The following is a 19,748-nucleotide window of genomic DNA, read 5'->3' on the forward strand; positions in this document are numbered from 1 at the left end:
ATTGATTAATAGTACTCAAGTTTTCTACAGTAGCCTTACCCATGTTTTTGCTTTCCATCATTTCCTATCCATGGTATGCGACATTAAATGAAAAAATACCAGAAATAATCAATTCATAAGTATTAAATTATATGATGTTCTGAATAGCATGATGAATTTGCATTCCACCCTTATCTATCCTGTCCAGGATGTGAGTTATCCCTTTGTCCAGCATATTTGCAAATAGTACCTGTCCATTAGTTACTTAGTAGCCATCTTGGGCAGTCAGATTGACTATCATTGTATTTTGGTGCTTTTGTTCTACTAACCCTTATTTTACTTTATAATGGTTCCAGAGTAACAAGAATAATAACATAAAGGAGGCACCAGGGCATAAAACATGAAAGGCCATTTACCCTGGTACTATGTGACAATACTACAGGGCATAAGGAAAAAGTATACTGTATGTGTTTATGTATATGGTTCAGTACTATCTTCAGTTTCAAGCATCCACTGGGATCTTGGAATATAGTCCTTGCAGATAAAGGGGGACTACTATATGTTTTTACATACACGCACTGATCAATATTCAGCTGTATATATGAGAAAGACCCACTTCACATCTCCAGAATTCTGCCCTGCAAACCCTAGGTGACTTGGCCTTCCCATTCCTCAAGTTATACCTCCTCAACTCAGGGAGAGCACTGAACTTCACCTGGGTTCATCTTTTGTGCATCACAGCCTAGAAAATCTCTCCAAGTAGTCAGCTGGAGCTTTTGTGTCCCATCACTCACAGACCTCAGTCCTTCATTACTTGATGCTCAGTGTTTACAAATTGTTTTGTGATCTGTTTTGTTTTGTTTTGGGTTGTTTCCATGGGAGGTTAAACCTAGTCTTTGTTTACCCCATCTTGATTCCAAATAGGTGTCTCAATTACAGTGTTCAGCACACAGTTTAATAGATTATAAGCTAGTTTCTCTTGTTCAACATTAACTTCGTAATCTTATTTATGCCTTTTATATTATAAATTTCACTGTTATCATAAACAAATTTTCTTAATCATTGAAAATGAATAGAAGAGCCATGAAAAAGTACTATACAAATCCCCATATTTCTTTTGATACACCCCCCACACACACACACATAAACACACATTCATACATTGTGCCTCTCTTTTGCTCAGGCTTTTGAGGATTAGAATGTGACTTTTCAGTCAATACTTTTTGCCCAATGGAACAGAAAGCTTGTATGATCCAGACCAAAGTTTCATTAATGAGCATGTGGTTGTTAGAAAGCATCTTTCTTTGATTCTCTGTTGGTAGCACTCAATTAGGACTTCTCCCTCTTGGGTAAAGTAATGCAGACTATTCTTTGATGAAATAGAGCCTTGTTTGAGCAGTTATGCCTTTACTGTCCCTCTACATGTAAGGAACACATTTCCTCATTTCGAAGTATCTTCTGCTATTTAATATCATTCAAGAATCTCCTGGAATAGGTGATTTACAGGTTATAAAGGAATTTTGCTCTAGTTTGCCCTTGCTCATTTCCCTCCTTCTCACACATGTGAAATATAGAAAGTGAATCACTAATATAATTTGCATGTCTTGTACTCGTAAAAGAGAAAGAAATTCTGCTTCATGTAAGTATACAACTTCCAGAGTCAACTAGAAACTAGAATAACCAGGATGTTTACCATTGCCATATTCACATAAAGATTAAATCCCTCCTTTGATTTCCTTTTATCCATTAATACAAGCCAGTTATATTCATTTGTATGTTTCTTGCTGGCTCCCTTATATTCTTATAGTTTACTCTTAAGAATTGTGTGAATTCCATTTTCTTATTTCCTCCTTGTCCTACCCGAATCACGGACACTGAGATATTTCCTGGATTTTATATACCCTTATTTTCTCACATTGTATTCTTCCATGAAGTTATCTTGTTAACCCCTTTTTGCTTCTCTTTTACATTCTTTTTGCCATTTCCTTCCCATTTGTTACTGGCAACTGTGCTAACTACCATCACATCACCATTTTAAATGTAGCCTTACAGTATCCCAATATCTCATTCCAAGTGATCATACAACTAAAATTAAAGAAAATCCCCTCATTTAGTAAAGAGGATTTTTTTTTTTTTTTTTTTTTTTTTTTTTTTTTTTTTTTTTTTTTTAGAATTCACAAAACTCATCAACTATTGCAAATAGGAAGCCATCTTGGTCATCCTTGATAACTTCAGCTATGGTATTTTAAAAGCACTCCTTATTGATAATGGAGGTGATGAAACTGAAACCATTCATTGTGGGCTATTAGGCCATTGTGACATCCAGAGCCCAGTTGTCCCAGGGCAGTGGGGTAGGTTGCTAAAAGGCCAAAGAATGTGCCCAGAGACAGCATCTAAGACATATGATTTAATGGGGAAAGCTTACAAGAGATCAATGACTACTCTAAAGAGTTCAGTGACTCAGGATGAACTGATAGCACTTCTGTTCTTCATAGTGCCTTACCAAGCAGTGCCTCCATCCCTCAGGACTCTGCTCCAGAAATGAGTGCCTCTGCCCCTCATGGCACTTTGTCCTGTGGTGGCCTGCTAGATGAGTGACACATTTCCTCTTCACAGTGCCCTCAGTTCCGTGTCAGTTACCACTAAGAGGGGTTTAACATGTTAGGCTGCAGAAGTGGTGACATCATCAGCATCAGCTTGCTTAGTTTGCTTGTATGACCAGCATCCCAAGGAGCAGCTATCATAGTGTACATTCAAGAAATAGCTTTCTACAGACAACACTAACTTGCCTAGTCCCCTTTGTGCATAAGAGAAAGCCAGTGTCCTTCAAAATAATATGCATCTGAACTTTCTGGCTCAGGCTTGCTCTCACTGTTTCCTTAACTTGGCTGGGTTTTTGGGAATAAAAACAGGGCATTCAGGGACATGGTATTTGACTGTCCCCTTTTCTTTAAGGATGATGTGGTGAGCTATGTAAACATATTGAACTCAACAGTATCCTATAATATTTGATCAATCCCAGTTGCCTTTCATTATTTTAATGTGAAATAATACTATTTTCACCACTACAAACTTCACATGCAACAGATTTTATCAAACTGGTCTGTCAGTAGTAGCATAGATACATGATTAAATTCAGTGAATTTTTATTGAGTTCTTTTTGTGTGGAGACAGGATATTATGCATTTCAGGGCATAAAAAGGTGAACAAAATCTAATCTTGCCTTCAAGGAATTTAATTCAGTCTAATAGGGAAATAAAGCGTGTACATAGATCATAAAATTAGCTGACATTGAGCACCAACTGTGTTTAGGAACTGGTGTAAGCACTTACATATGTGCATTATCTACTTTAATCTGCATATCAGTCCTCTGAAGTAGATAGTAGCATTTTATTCCCATTTCATATAAGTCATGGAGAAGTTAAGTGCCCAGGTCAAGTTCACAGAGTTGGAAAGCCAGGGGAGGTTTTTGAATAGAAGTCTGCCATGACCAGTACATAACTTCAGGATAGAGATTCTGGTAGCAGTGCTCAGAGTGAAAATAAGAAACTCAAAATAGGAACACTGTTTCTCTTAGAGTCACCCATGTTGAAATAATCCATTAGATCCCAAATTGTAGTGGTGGCAGTGAAAATGGAAGAGGTTCATGTAAACATAAAGAGACTATGGAGATAATCTGCAGAATTTGGCAGGTAGGCCAGTGTTCAACACAACATTAATAAAATGTATTGAGGGGTATGGAACAAAGGTAATTTTGAGGTTTTAATATTGGCGATGGGGCAAATAATGGTGTTATTAAAGAATTGGGAGTGGAAAAAAATAGGTTAGCAATAAGTTTAGCTGGAATGCTTAGAGATGACCAAAAGCAACTGGGCTGTGGAAGAGGAGTCCAAGTAATGGATCAGACATAACAGATTTAGGGATCAACAGCAGTAGAAATAGGTGAAGTGGTTCTTCACAGAGAGAGTAGAGAAATGCCTTTCTTTTAATAAAGAGAGAAAGAAGGCAACCATAATGTGTCTTCTGTAATAAAGTTTAGAGAACTGATGAGCAGTATTTATGGCTCTTAGAGCAAATTAAATTGTTTCTAAATTTACTCTCAAGCTGTATCTCTCACATTTGAACATTTATAAAATGTTCGTCTAGTTATTTAACTCACTATTAGAGTTAGTTGAACTCATATCACTTTCCTTCATGACTTATGTGGGTTAAGAAAGTTGTACCAAAATATAAGAACCGAGAGCTTTTAACAGTCATACTTGAAAGAAACCTTGGGAGTTGCATTTGTCAAGCAGCTAGGAAAACCATTCATGCATACCCACGTCCAAAGCTCCATAGGCAGCCCAAACATAAAGAACTGAAAGGTCATTCTTCTTCCCGCAGTGTGATGGTTTGTTGACGTGTTTTGACACACCAGCACAGTGCTGAAAGGGTCTGACCTTCCTGCAACACTGAGGGACTCAGGTTTGGTGAGGACACCTGACACTCATTGCATTTCTCTATTTGCCTTTCTTCACAGATAACACACTCCTCAAACACGAAATGCTGCCTTTGCTGCAGAAATCATAAAGAATTTAAATGGATGTAAATTATTGCTTTTTAAATTCCTCTAGCCCTTTTTCTCCCAGTTACCATCAAGCTGAAAACCTATCTTGAAACTATTAATGCTTTTAATTAAAAAAATTAAATTAGTTTTTCAAAATGACAAATGTGAATGGAGATTTTTAATAGCTAGCAGGAGAAAAACTAAACAAATGAGGTCTATATGCTATATGTTTTATAGTCTTTCCTTATCTTCATAATAGAAACCAATTTATTGAAGTTCAAATGTTTGAGGCTTACCTCTAAAGTGCAAGATTAATGTACATAGAGGAAGATCTTAGGTTGCTTTTGAAGTAATTGCCTTGTAGGTATATCATGTGCTAAGAGGTTGAAGAGTTAGGTGGAGGCCAAAGTCCTGTCAAGAGACTTTTCTGTCATGTATAAATGTGATGTTCTGTGTTAGATTTATATACTGTGAAGTGGGGCTTTGATTAGTTACCCATATTATTTCTTAATTCAATATCACAGTAGTATAAAGACAGGAAGAAAAATGTTTATTGTTAATGAATTTCTAAAATATAAAATAAACTTAATACTTTTGTAAAAATACTCTTTTTAATTACAAGCAGCTATTCAGAAAGATAGTCCTGCTGTCTCCACAGCTAGTCAATATAAAATAAATGCAATAATATTCTTCAGGCATTTAGACTACATTTTGCAAAGTGTGGGAAATTTTATGCATTTGTCATAATATTGGAAAAGAAGAGTATTCAAGTATTTCAATCAGATTGTCTCCAAATGTGATAACTGCCTGCTAAATGAAAGTAAGGTACTTTTGTCCAAGTATTTTAGTAGCATAACTAAAATTAGTTTGAATTTTAGTTTTGAAGTACTTCATTGTTTTAACTATTCATCTGCCTTTCATACTCTCTGAACTTTCCAGTAGTACCCTGGACATCCATTTTGTTTGAGACATTTTTCTTTGTATTTTCTCCATCCTTTCAAATATTGTCACACCTGGAAACCAAAGTGCCTGCTCCCAATGACTCATGTTCCACTTCTGTCTACTCTAACATGTGGCTTCAGCTCCAATTTACCTGGTATTCCTTGTGTATATCAGACCTTTAAGTTTGTGTGCTTTGATAACTGACAGCCCCCATCCTGCTCTACCTGCCAAGACCCGGTACACACACTGTGCTGTGCCAAAGTGTGGCCACTTCTGCACACTTTACCTTTCAGGGTTTTATGTAATTTTTAACTGACATTTATTTCTGACATTGTAAATGTACTTATTCTCATAGATAAGGATTGTAGAATCCTTATCTATGTAGGAATAGTTGAAAACCTCTTTTCCCTTACATGGATTAATTTTATTTACATGTTACATGGATTAATTTTATTTAACAGTGACAGGTTTTACTACTGAAACACTAGAGGCCAACTCTTCTCTTCCCTATTCAACACTGCAACTCCAACCCAGCAGTGTTCCCAGTATTTGTTTGATTACACAGAAAATCCACATAAACTACAGTAGAGCCCAGTTTAAAGCATATTTTTGAATATAGAAAACAGTCTTTATACCTGGATTTATTAGTGATTCAACATCTACATACTTCTTTCCTCTGAATCCACCAGTAAGTACACAGGCATAAATTTACCCAACTGTTTCTAATATTATGGGCTTCTAGCTACATCTTTTTCTCATAAAGTACACCACAAAGTTCTGTCATTTTGCTGGGTTCCTGGCCTTCTTTTATAAATTCATAGTAAAATTTCTTTCATTATAGTGAGAAGAAAATTCTATCAATTATTTTTAAAAGCAATAATTCATTATAGTTGATCATAAATGTCAGGAAGCAAAGACCCAGCTGAAGCATTTTGTCACTAATCATGCTGTTTTTCTTCTAATTAGTTAATTTACATTTTACAAATTAAGGGTAAAATTCAGACTGAAGATAACATCATAGCTTTAACTGACCTATATTTGTATCTGCCAAATTTAAGTTAATTAGAAATGTAGATGCTGTTTGTTTTATCTGTCAGAAAAGCTCATCTTTTTGCTTATAAAAAAAGGAAAGTAGACATACTTTTTCCCCCTCAGCATTTATCATCTAAATAATAGTCTTGCCAAGATGGCAGCCTCATAATAAACTCTTTTCAGTGGAGTGATGGGTAATGAAGCTTGCTTGTGAAGGCAGCGAGAAATGTTGTCTGGCCAAATGCATGAATATGATGGCTAGAGAATCAGTGGACTTTCTCAGTCATCAATCTTTTTAGTAGCCTCTTATACATCTGAATATTTTGATAGATGATCTGGTAATTGAGTTATCTATCTTTCTAACTATCAGAGTTGCATAAAAATTATTCTCACATGCTACTGAATATTAAATATATTAGGCACCCAGTAAATTTTTCATAAAAGGGGCCAAAAGGTGAAAGATTTTTTGTTGTTCTGTAAATACCTCAATATATTGAGTGTTAAACCCCTGAAATATTCTACTCTTAGCTCCCACTGTGAGAAACATGTATCTACTTTTTAAAAAAGGAGGATATACTTATTATAAGGATGGCACATAATAGTTACTATGGATAGTGAAAAGTAGACACTGGTAAATGTATAGATACAACTTGGTAATATATAATGGAATGCACTCAGACTCAAACCTCATGGTTGTGTCCAATACCACATCATTAATATGACACTCTTTTCCATACAAGAAGCAATAGATGACACAGGTGCTAAGGATTATTGCATGCACCCATCATTTTGAGAGGAAGAAGATCCTACTCCCCCCCCCAAAATGCTACCCAAGTGTTTTTGTAATACACCAGTAGTTCTTCCTCCTCATATGACTTTATGTTGGAGTGATTTTTTTTTAATCACGTACACCTCTTATCTACAAGTGTACTTCACTGAGATTGAAAAAGTGGTAAGGACAAATGGTAGTAAATGGATCAGTTACAAGTGGGATTTCTTACCCCTGCACCCCATCCCTTCCAGCCATCCACACTTCTTCAAGGTGACCTTGCAGTGATGACTTCCCAGCCCCCCCCCCCCCCCCCCCATATTAGAATAGTTCTGCCCTAGGAGAACAGGAATTTGTTTGCAGGTCTGAAGGGTTACCAATCCTGTGCCTCTTGAAAGGCACTCAAATGAGCAGGGCCTTATAAATTGGATTTCTATTAGCCAGCCCTGATGATAGCTCTTCATCAGTGGAATGGGAGGAAGTGCTATCAATAGCACCAGCTCTAAATACCTTGGCTTTTCTTTTTTTTAATGCCACACTTACTGTTATTCTCTCATCCAAAAAGGTGACGAATGCTAAAATCACCAGAATTAATTTTGTATAAGGCTTTAAATAATCCTTAAAATGCGAACAGTTATTTTTAAGTGCTTTTCAATTTGAAAAGCACTTGGAATGAAAATCAAAGGCACAATTATCAATAGCAAATATGCTTAAAAATGTTTCAAACCTTGTTTTCTGTATTGTTTGTAACATTGATTTCAGCTCACAGTGGTGCTGTTGCAAAAGTTGGAGATGGTAGGCTTTTTTTCCTCTTGATTTTATGGATTGAAAAAAATAATTGAGAATAGTACCAATTGTGGAAATCCCTCTGTGGCTTGCTTCTGAGGAACCTATTATTCTCTGGTGGTTTATTCTTTCTGTTTTGAGGAAGTTTTGTCTCTAATTTGTGGCTGGAAAAAACTACGTTAGTTTTATTGTAAAAGCCATAGCAGAGAATCTTAAATTCTTAGATATCTACTTAAAACTATACATTTAGAACAACTTGAAATGACCATATTGGGGAAGTTTGTGGGGAGGGAGTAGTCTTTTCTTAATCAAAGTAGCAAACATCTGCGTTCTTTCTTGCCTGTCTTTTGATTAGCTTGGCCTCATCCATCAGTGGGTTTTGATATGAACACCAAGAAGTCATGTCCTTTTGTTTTAAATGATAAATATGCCTTTGTCATGAATACTCATAGGCAACCCAGGATTTACATCTGAATTGTCAAAGTGTAACTGCCCAGCTACTGTGATGAGTGACATTATTAGTGAAATAAAGAAGTTTTTAATTTGTCACGGATAGGCCTTAGATGGTGACATTACAAGACTACATGGTTGTGATGCTCGAAAAAGTTGTCCTTCCCCCACTGTATTTCTAAGATTTGTCATTTATCAACAAAAGGCAATTTGCCACAGGAGGTTTTCTGTGAACATTTTTACTCTAGTGCCCTGAGTCCATCTCTTCGGATTTTATTATGTAGGCTTGATGGCTCCTAGTTCTTATCAAAACTAATGCTATTTGAAGTAGCAGGCTTCTGATGGTCGAAAAACCAGCATCAAGATTTATTCTGTCTGGCTCTTAATGTCAATGACAGTGTTTCCTTAAACTTCCAACTTTATTTCAAGGTCTGGGTCAGTTTTATTTTCTACCTGTTTCTTTGATGTCTTTGTCCTCATAAACCTCATGAACATCTGCTCAAATGTATTTGTGAATATACTATTTACATGAATGCATTGGCCTACACTTATCTACCTGCACAATTCTGTGTTAATCATCAAAGCCCTCAAACTGTTGTACTTGACTTTTCCATGAAGAAATCAATACCTTTAAAATTAAAACTTTGTGAAGTTTTGATCTTGTGAAGTCTTGATCTTCTCTTATTTGCAATGTAAAAGAAGGTTTCAGCTTGTGTATACGTTTCTACACTATTGATAGGCAAGTATTTTGATTATTTTAAGGCTTTATCTGGTAATTATTTAGAATGTTTCATGTTGGTAGTAAGTAGTTCATTCCAACTTTATGTATAAAGACATTCTATGAAGATTTTGTATTTTAATAGTGACTTGAACAGAAATTGCATTATCTTTTATGTTCTTTGTCTTTATAATTTCAACATAACAGTTTTAAAAGTATAGAATAAGAATTTTTATTTTCTATTTTTGAACTGGATTGATTGATTGAATTACCTAACATAATGTTTAACTTAGAATGTTTGGCATTTATAGGAAAACTAAGCAATATATTTTAGTTTGATTTAACATCTTTCCATAAAATTCACTAAAATGGTTTTATCAGTATTAAATTATGTTTTATTGGGGGTCATAGCCCTCACCCCACATGATGTATTATTGATCATGGGTTTTCTTTGCTTTGATTGCCTCAAAACTGAAGTTTAGCAATCATTTTATGGAAATTATTTCTTGATTGCCAAAGAAGATTATTTTAAGGCATATATATCTTTACATACACACACACATACACACAAACTTTATTTAGTTAGTTCTTGTCATCCCAACTTCCTTTTTCAAATTTTTTCTTAGTATTTCCTAGATCACCTGTTTCATGAGAAGTGAAGTTTTGTTCATATTTGTTTTCCAACAGAAAATAATCGCTGAGCAATTCTTATAGCCCAACCCCTTACATTAATTGAGATTATTGTACTGTAATGTAAGCGTCTGAGTTTTTGAGACCCAAGGCTTTTGCCCAACTTGAAGACAATGATGCCAGTGAGCTTCTGTCCAGAGTTAATCAGCTGCAGAATTTGTAAACTGCACATGTGTCAAAGTTGAAAATGTTAGCACTCTAATAGAAGCTTGAAAAGGTTAGATCTGATAAAAGCCGTCAGCAGTTAAAGAAAGTGATTTATGGGAATGTAATGACACAAAATGCCTCATTTATCACTCATATATAGATAGGTTAAGGTTCCTGTGTCATACTTTTAAAAACTTGACCACTTCGAATTGTCAAAATAGGTACTTAATTGCCCTTCATCCTTTTCATTTTGAATTTATTTTATTTGATTTTGGTAATTTTTATCTATGATTGTTTTACTGTCATTCATTTCATATGGTTCCATTTAGACACATTTATATTTTAGGTTTTTAAAAATTGTACATCACTGATCTTTTTGAAGTTTTATTAGCTAAAACTGTTCTGAAGAAAGCTAAGCAAATCTAATATATGTTAATTTACATATTTAGCTAGATACCACATTAAAAAGTTTCATTTTGCTTCTAATATTTGCAATTTTTATCAGCACTTTATAATCCTGTAAATTTTATAACTGTCTTTCTTAAAAAATTGTACATGATATTTGAAAATACACTGCCATCAATTGGTTTATAGTCCTAAGTAACTCAACTTAATATTTAAGCTTCACACAAATTAAATTTAATGAAAACCTGCTTGTCTGGTGAAATGATTCTTTAAAAAAGAAAATAAAAACAAAAGTTAAGAGACATACTAAATTGTATTTATTTCCCAAAATAATTAAAAAACAATTATGTCTTTGTATGTTCTATACAAGGCATTTATAAACTTGGAATTAGTAAACATTAATTGGCTTATTTGACATCATTTGATTTATGAATAAATAAGCTTAACATTTAAATAAAATTTATAAACTATACTATATCAAAGATATTAATATTATAAAACAAATTTTATGAATGATTATTATGACTTTAGACTCTTTAATTTGAAAGAATTATTTAAAGGCTTCCTGGAAATTATTCAGATCATTAAATAAACATAAATATCTCAGGGTTTCCTTTGCCCCTCGATAACCAGAAAATAAATTTGAAGTTTGTCAGGTTTCATATTTTGTCAGCCTGGTGTCACACTTTCCTCAGCAGTGACTTTCCAGGTCCAATTGTAAAAGAAGGCCAGTTTCTTCAACAAGATAAAGGCATGAAAATTAACCAGGGAAGGCAGAAACTGGACTGGGAAAGAAACCTGAGACATCATAACCAAATGAAGTTGACCTTGCTGCACCTTGAGTCCATCCAGGGGACTGCAGAGATACCTTTTTGAAACAGTCATTGAAAGTTAAACATTTTTGGTATGAATTCTTAGCACCTGGAAATTATGGTTAATTTTGTTAGACATGGTAGTGCCATTGTGGCATTACATAAGGAATTATTTATGAAATTGTTATATAAGAAAGTGTCCTCTTATTTTTAAAGCAGTACATTAAAAAATATGTAGAGGGAGTGACTTGGTACCTGGGACTTCCTTTAAATATTTCAGCAGAAGAGATAGAGATTGATGGATTGATGAAAAGGGAAATATACAGTCTTAATGATGGACATGGGGAGGTATCTACCTTGTATATATTTAAAATTATTTTGCAAAAAAACCTAGAATTATGTCAGTCTTGATCAAAAGTATTACTTTCAATATAAAATTACAACATCCTATATTTTCTAATATACTTCCAATATCTGTTTTAAAATCATAAGGTATAATTAAATTTTTTTCAAATCTCTGAAGTTTATCCAAAAAAAAAAAAACCTAAATCCAAACGCAATATGTTAATCCAATAGCAAACCAGTATCTTTTAATGTAGAAAAAGGATTAAGAAATCTGAACATTTATTCAAATATGACCAAAACCTATTAACTAGTTTGTTTTGGTGCTCCGAAAAGGGTGTAATTCTAAATAAAAACACAAATATTTTTGGTTGTTACTTGCTTAAATGATTAAAAATGTGTAATTTTAGAATTTTAAAGCAATTTTTATATTTTAAGCTTTGCTTTTTATCATTGTTTACAAAAGCATTTTCTTAAACTTCAGGTATAGTTTCCCAAATTAAAGAATATTAAAATAAATGTATTTCTTTCTAGATGCATCTTGTTCAGAATAGACACATTTAAATTAAAATCTTAACTTTTATATGATTTTTATAATCTGCAATTGTCTCTTTAAGCACATATATAGTATTTTTATCTTTAAGTGATGACAACCCAAAAAAAAAAAAAAAAAAAAGCTTGAAACTCTCAGACTCTCAAAATATATATTGATTGGGAGAAAATGTCTTAATATGAATTTATTATTTGCTAGATTTGGTAGTTAACAAAATGTGGGGTTTTTTTTATTTTTGGACATCATTTACATATATGAAGATAACACAAGAAGACCAATTTCAGCTTAATCTTTTAGACATTAATCTCCTTTTCCTTGAGAGAGTATTTTTGTATTTTTCAAATTCATGTTTAGAAAAAATGATATATGTTTTCATAATCACAGGAATCAAAATTGTCTCAATCTATGAATCATAATAGTTTGCTATTGTAACAACCATAAGGAAATACATTACAATGCCTTAATTATAGGGCAAGAAAAAGAAAAAATACAGTCTTTTCACATATGATCTTTCAATTGTTCACCAAAGGATAAAGAAAGCATTCAAGCGTGGTTTCAAGAACTGTCAGCAATAAGAAAATGCAAGGTACTTTGTAGAGCCTTAAAGACCTTTCTGAGAAACAGATTTAATTAAAAAGTAAAGTAGACTTTTCATTTCAAAGAAATCTTCAAAATGTTGTAGAATTTCATAATGTTTATATATTAATAAACGTATTGTCTTCTTATCCTAGATGAGAAAAAGTCATCTGTGAAGCTATAATCTTTGATTCACACAACAGCAGATTTTATAAATATTTCTCTTTAGATTTAAACATTAGAATTATAATGTATTGAAATACAAATTTAAAAGATTTTCTCTTTCTGATTCATGTGTTGTTTCAATTCACCTGCAAAGAGGGAACCTTTTTAGCAGTCCTCCTACTACTAAAATTACTCAGCTTTTACCCAAATTATTTTCAAAATGATTAGAAAAATCAGTTGTCTCATCTAACATGTTCATATAGACATTGTTCCCTATTAGAAAAACTAATACTCCATAGTGGAGTGTAAGAATCCCAGAGACACTTTGCTCCTCCTTTAGTAACTTTAATTTTCACATTAATTTTTTTTTTTTAATTTTCCACTAAGTTCAGTCCAAAGCCTAATTAATAGGATGTCTCCAAGTAGCCTTAGAGTAGAAAAGGTCAACCTGACCATGTGATATGTAGCTGTTTGTGAATACCCTTAAACATGTTCTTAGAGCTTTTGAGTGTACATCTTCACTTCAGCCTGCCCTGTCTGTCAAGGTTTGGTGAGCCAAGCTGCTCTTACCAAGTGCACATACAGGGGTGTTTAAGCACCAAATATATTCATGTTTAAATTGCCTTCATTTTAGGATGTTTTTCCAAAGATGAATCAATCTGAGAGTTGTGTTTTTAAGTAATTACTTCTTCATGGAGAAACTGTTTCTGGGCCAGTGTTACTATTTCTCCATCTACTCAATGATCAATATATTCAGTGTTCAACATACATAAATAAGTAAGAAAGAGAGAAAGGTAGATAGATTAACTTGACATTGTATCTAAAGGCCTTATTAAAATCTGCAGTGCTAAGACTTCCATTTAAAATGACACTATGGAGGATTGTGAGTTCAAAGCCAGCCTCAGCAATGGTGAGGCACTAAGCAACTCAGTGAGACCCTGTCTCTAAATAAAATCCAAAATAGGGCTGGGGATGTGGTTCAGTGGTTGAGTGCCCCTGAGTTCAATCCCAGGTACAAAACAAACAAACAAACAAACAAAAAAATGGCACTATGGAACAACAGATACATAATACAGGTATTTGTTTCCAGTTTAGTCTGCATAGAGATGTGGCCACTAAAAGTGTCTGTGCTCTGTTTTCTTTGGCTTGAGTTTTTCATGGTTTAAATTTTTATTCTAAAAAGGTTCTACAAGTTACTTTATTTTGAAAGAATCATGCAGTAGATTGAGTCATACTTGAAAATGTTACATTTTGACTGTAGGTAAAATAATGCCTCTGTGTGATAATGAGTGTATGATTTGCATGTGTATTGTATAATTCACAATATACATATGCATTTATAATGTTATTCTTTTCAGTGTGATGAATTATGTCAGTTTATTGCATATGTCTGCATGTACCTCATCTCTTAATTAAAGCATTAATCATTAAAATTATCAAAGATACATAGTTTTACTCTACTCTTACAATTTAACGTTGATCTTTGCATAGTAATACACACATTATTTCTAATTGGTAGACTATACAAGACATTTTAAGTAAGGATTTCCATATTATTCTATCAAATCAATTTATTTTAAATATGCTTATCTTAAAATATACTTAGAACACACTTTTTAACCATTTTAAATCATTTTTATTTGAGATTAATTTTCCTAAATCACTAAATTACCAAAGACATGCATATGTGCATGTATATGCATATTATATGATCAGCTTTAAATTTTAAATGACTGTATTTTAAATGACTGTATGTAGTCATTTAAAATTTAAAGTTGATCATAGCATAGTCATTTTATATCTATTTGGTAGACTATAATAGACATGGTAAGTGAAGGTTCCATGTTATGTTCCTATATTATCAATTTTAGGTATATTCTCTTAATATATACTTGCCCTACACTTTAATAATTTGTTACTTAGTAATTGTTTCGTTTGTTTGAGATTAGTTATATTTAAGATTAATTTCCTAGCACCTAACATTATCTCATTTATGGATAATAAACATTTACTAATCATTTGTTTCAATCTTTTAGAAATCCATACCATCAGAACAGAATTAAAAATTGTGGTGCTTTGAGGGAAAAATTTGGAACCGAAGTTATTACCTTGTCACAGAATTTGTTAACAGTTCATGTTAAGAAGGAAACACATGGAGCATCCTGCATGTTAACCCATTTAAATTGTCCAAGAGAAAGATTTTCTTTCATTATTACTGTACAATTTCCATAGTGGTCACCATCATCTTCCTTATCAGCCAAGACCTTGCTTCACCTTTCTTTAAGAAGATAGAGACCTCCCACACATAACTTTTCTATGTCATCCCCATTTCTCTCTGATTTGGCTTACTCTCTCAACTTGTTCCAGATGAAGATGATTCCTTATTCCATTTCCTCCTTTCCTGAGTGTTCCTCCACCCCACAATTGCAGTGTTTGTACTATGTTTCGCAAGTCATCTTAGAGCTGATGACTTGTGTCTCTCCCCTCTGTTGCCCAGCATCCTCATGTTAGTTCATGCTATTGACCTCTTTCCCACCTCTCAAAGCTGAGGAGCTGTACATTCTCCCAGGTTTATTTCAAAACCACTTAGGCCTGTGTCTGTGAAACATTGCTTTGGTAGTGAGTTTATGTCCCACTCTACTGCTTAAACATTCTGTAATTCCTGATGGAAAGGATCAGGAACCTCAAGCCTATTCATCTGGACCTTCCACTGATGCAGTACATAGGATGCTCAGCTGTTTCAGAACCAGAAAAGCACCAGGCTCCCACACTTCAGTTCCTCCTCTTTTTATTTATTTTTTTGTTTGTTTGTTTTCCCCACACTAAGCCATTAGATCACTCTTTCAAAAGAATGGCCTCCAATTGGCATGTTCCCTCTTTCTTTTGCTTGTCTCTGTCCCACTCTATTCCATTCTGTGTATTGGGAGTCTGAGCCATATGTACCACATCAGCAGATTCTTGCCCCATGACTTCCTGTGATTCATTCAGAGGGACGCACTGGCAGATCAGAACATGAGAAGGCAGTACCAATAGGGGATTGGTTCCCCCAACTCCTTACCTTTGTGTCTTCTCGGACTGAGAAGATTTTTACCAAATCACTCTTCTCAGGTAGTCCTCTCCATGCAGCTACTCACTCAGCTTTGGATGCCCATTTCTCCCTCTCCTGTTCAAGCCTAAGGTGGTAAGGGTTCCCTGCTGCTGACAGCCTAGAAACATTGCATATCCAGACCTCTTTGAAATCTTGGTTAATAATTGTTGCCTCTTACCTGCAAAGGAATGTTAGAGTTATCCTGAAACACTTTTCAGGCCTTCCACAATCTGACCTCTCCCACCCCAGCCATGCCCAAGATGTTACTCAGTGTACCTCCCTAAATTCCTGCCTGAGAAATCTGGCTTACACTCTTCAACCATTTAAAAATACCTCTCACTGCCCTTTTGGATACCTTTGCTCTTGCATGTTCCAAAGCCTGAATGTCTGGCCAACAACTGTTGCATTTGAGGCTAACATTATGTTAGGAGCGTTTGGAAAATATCAGCACTAGTCTCTGTATTGCTAAGTGTTCCACTAACATGTGAAAATGATGAGGAGCTAGACCAGTTGGTTTCATTCCATTGTCCTGACAGGAACTACCTGGAATGTTACATCAAGAATTATGAGAGGTGTATGTGGTGGCACATGCCTGTAATCCCAGTAACTTGGTCTGTTGAAACAGGAAGATTACAAGTTCAAGGCCAGCCTAGGCAATTTAGATGCCTAGGCAATTTAGCAAGACCCTGTCTCAAAATAAATAAAAGGGCTAGGGATGTAGATTGCCCCCTCTACCACTAAAAAAATAAAATAAAAGTGAAGCGTTTGTGGACAACTGGCTTCTAGATCCTTTTTCTCTAAGTATCTATCCCCTCATGTCCTGTCCCACTAATAGTCTAGGTCCAATCCAAATAGTTACAATTCAATTACTGGCTATTTGTACCTATTAGGCAGTTAGCTGTCTCAGGCTTCATATAGGTCAGATGAAAATCGCTCAATCCATTGGTTGTATCCAGGAATGTAAGGTTATTTAACCCAAAAGGAAAACTCATATGCGGGGAATTTCTGGGTGCTACTTTTTTTTTAGAAAAGAGGAGAGGGTTTAAGAGACACTTTGAGGGCTGAGATTGTGGCTTAGTAGTAGAACTCTTGCCTAGCATGTGTGAGGCACTGGGTTCGATCCTCAGGACGACATACAAAACTAAATAAAATAAAGTTATTATTTAAAAACCCACTTTTAAAAAGGAGGCACTTTGAGTGTCTTAGATTGTTACACAAATACATATACTAGTAGAGATAATATTGCTTGAGACTATATTTGTGACCAAAGTCACCATGTCAATAGTGAAGCAATCTGTACTCAGAATTCACTCTTACTTGACCCATCAGCAGCACTGGAGACAGCTTACTGATGGCACCTTGAAACAGGACCTTTGATTTCTAGGGTACCATACCCTCTTGGTAGCCTCCCAACCTCAGTAACAATTCTCTATCTCCATCTGTACTTCCTTTTCTAACTGCTCTCCTGGTGTAGTGTCCCAGGGCTCAGTGTTTGGTTCTTTTCTCTGTGTTCTTTTATTTAGTGATATCATACAGTCTCATGGCATTAAATATCATCCATGTGCTAATACTTCCCAGTTATGTACCCATCCTGAACCTCTCCCCTGAACTTCAGACCCATATATTCATCCATCTGCCTATTCAACCATCTCCAGTAGAATATATATGGTGATTATCTCAAATTCAGATATGAATTTTATATATCTCTGAAAGTTTTGTTTTGTTGATACTGGCTATTGGGGATTGAACCCAGGGGTACCTTACCACTAAACCAGATCCCCTGTCCTGTTTTATTTTTTCATTTTGAGGCAGTATCTTACTAAGTTACTAAGACAACCTCATGCTGAGACCAGCCTCAGACTTAAAATTCTCCCATCTCAGCCTTCTGAGTTACTAGAATTACAGGTGTGCACCACCTCACCTAGCTGCCTGAAAGGTTTTTTTCACCATTTGAGTTAATGATAACTGTATGCTCACATTTGTTTAGATGAAGTACCTTGGACTCATTTTTGTCTCTTTCCCTCACACTCTTGATCTGTGGAGAAATCCTGTTGATTCTACCTTCAAAAATATATCCAGAATTCAACCATTTTTCACTCCACCACTACCTCTTGGCCCAAGACACCGTCATCTCTTTTCCTGAATTAGTGAGATAATTCCTAATTGGTCTCCCTGCTTCCACCCTCACTGTCCTTCAGTCTTTTCTTCAACTTAGCATTCAGATCCTCAAATGTAAGTCAGATCATGTTAATCCTCTGCCCTGGTTCTCACTAGGCAGTTCCCTAGTGACCCAGAGTAAGAGCAACATTGACCTTCAGGGCCTTGCACAGGTCCCCTAGTCTTTGCTCTGACTTTATCTCCTGCCACATCCGCCCTCACTCACTCTACACCAGCCACTGTGATCACTTTGCTGTTCATAAAACTGGCCAGGTACATTGTTGTCCCAGGCCCTTGCATGCATTCAGTGGCATGAAACACTTTCCCCAAGTGTGTCCAAAGTCTTGACATACTGTCAAAAGTCAAATACAGTAATCACCTTCTGAAGCCTACCCTGACCCTCCCCAACAGACTCTATCTTTCTTCCCTGTTTTATGTTTCTCTGTACTTCTAAGAGGACCTATAATTTTAGATTTTGTTTGCTCCCCTAGAATAAAAGTTCCATAAGGGCAGGAATTTTTGTTTTGTTTCCTGTTCCATAGGACTAGAACAGTGCCCGCATATAATAGACTCTTAATAAATGTTTGTTGGATAAATGAGTGAGTTTATTTTGAACAAGCACAATACATTTTTAAAATGTAAATATTATGCACTAGTGTTAATGGTACAAATTGTTCATGTTATGGCATTTGATGTTCCCAAAGTTTCTCACACTTGGAAGAAACGTTACAAGTCTAATGTATATGCCAAAGAAATAAACAATCATCAGTCCTTGAATTTTTCAATTTGAAGAAAACAAGACAAGTTGTTCCCTCCCTCTCTTGCTCTTGTTTTACAAAGAAGCCCACTGCAGTTTCTGGTAGAAATAATACTGACTTTAAAAAAATAATTATGGGTAATGTTTCATATGCTATAGTAAGTTTGAAGATGATATTGCAATTAATTTATCAAATGCTTTATGAGAAATGCACACTGTGACATATTTTAACTATTACTGGCAGTATCAAGACTTCAAAATTAATTATGCAAATATTCCAAATGTTAGCAAATTTAAAGTAAAGCAGGAGATGGCATCTTGGATCCAACTGAAAATAAGTATGCATCTTCCTATTTCCATTTTGATTATTAAGAGTTATACAAAATTATTTTATTGAATTTAAAAAGATCCATAGTGTTGGCCATCTCTGCACATATCACATCCAACAAAAATTGAGAAATTCGTTTTCCAAACGAATTACCATGCAGTCTTATTCTGTTTTTTAAAATTATATTTGAATATTCATCTAAGATGCTATAATTACTATACAAATCCATAATACTTAGCAAAAACAGCAATTTTACTTTATATGGGAAAAGGACTTGCCTGGGTCAAAGTTTCACTGCTATTTACTTAAAAACATTCTCAAAACAAGGTCCAGTGGTCAGATAGTTTGGAGAAGTACTGCCTATTGCATTAGGGTGGTAAAGGGTCTGGAAGTTTTGTGTTGAGGCAGCATGTTCATCCTTGGTTAACCCTACATTTCTTTAACCTGTTTACCGGAAGATCACTTGTTGCATCCAATACCTGTGTCCTATTTGGAGTACCCTGTTG

The 19,748-nt window shown here is 34.8% G+C and overlaps 1 protein-coding gene across 8 annotated transcripts in view; it reads left to right on the forward strand.

Moving 5' to 3' along the window:
• The window catches only part of CDIN1 (CDAN1 interacting nuclease 1), a 213,998-nt gene that overhangs the window by 127,727 nt on the left and 66,523 nt on the right, over window positions 1–19,748 (forward strand). The window lies entirely within an intron of this gene.

The sequence above is a fragment of the Sciurus vulgaris genome (genome assembly GCF_902686455.1).
Source record: "Sciurus vulgaris genome assembly, chromosome: 2".
NCBI lineage: Eukaryota > Metazoa > Chordata > Mammalia > Rodentia > Sciuridae > Sciurus > Sciurus vulgaris.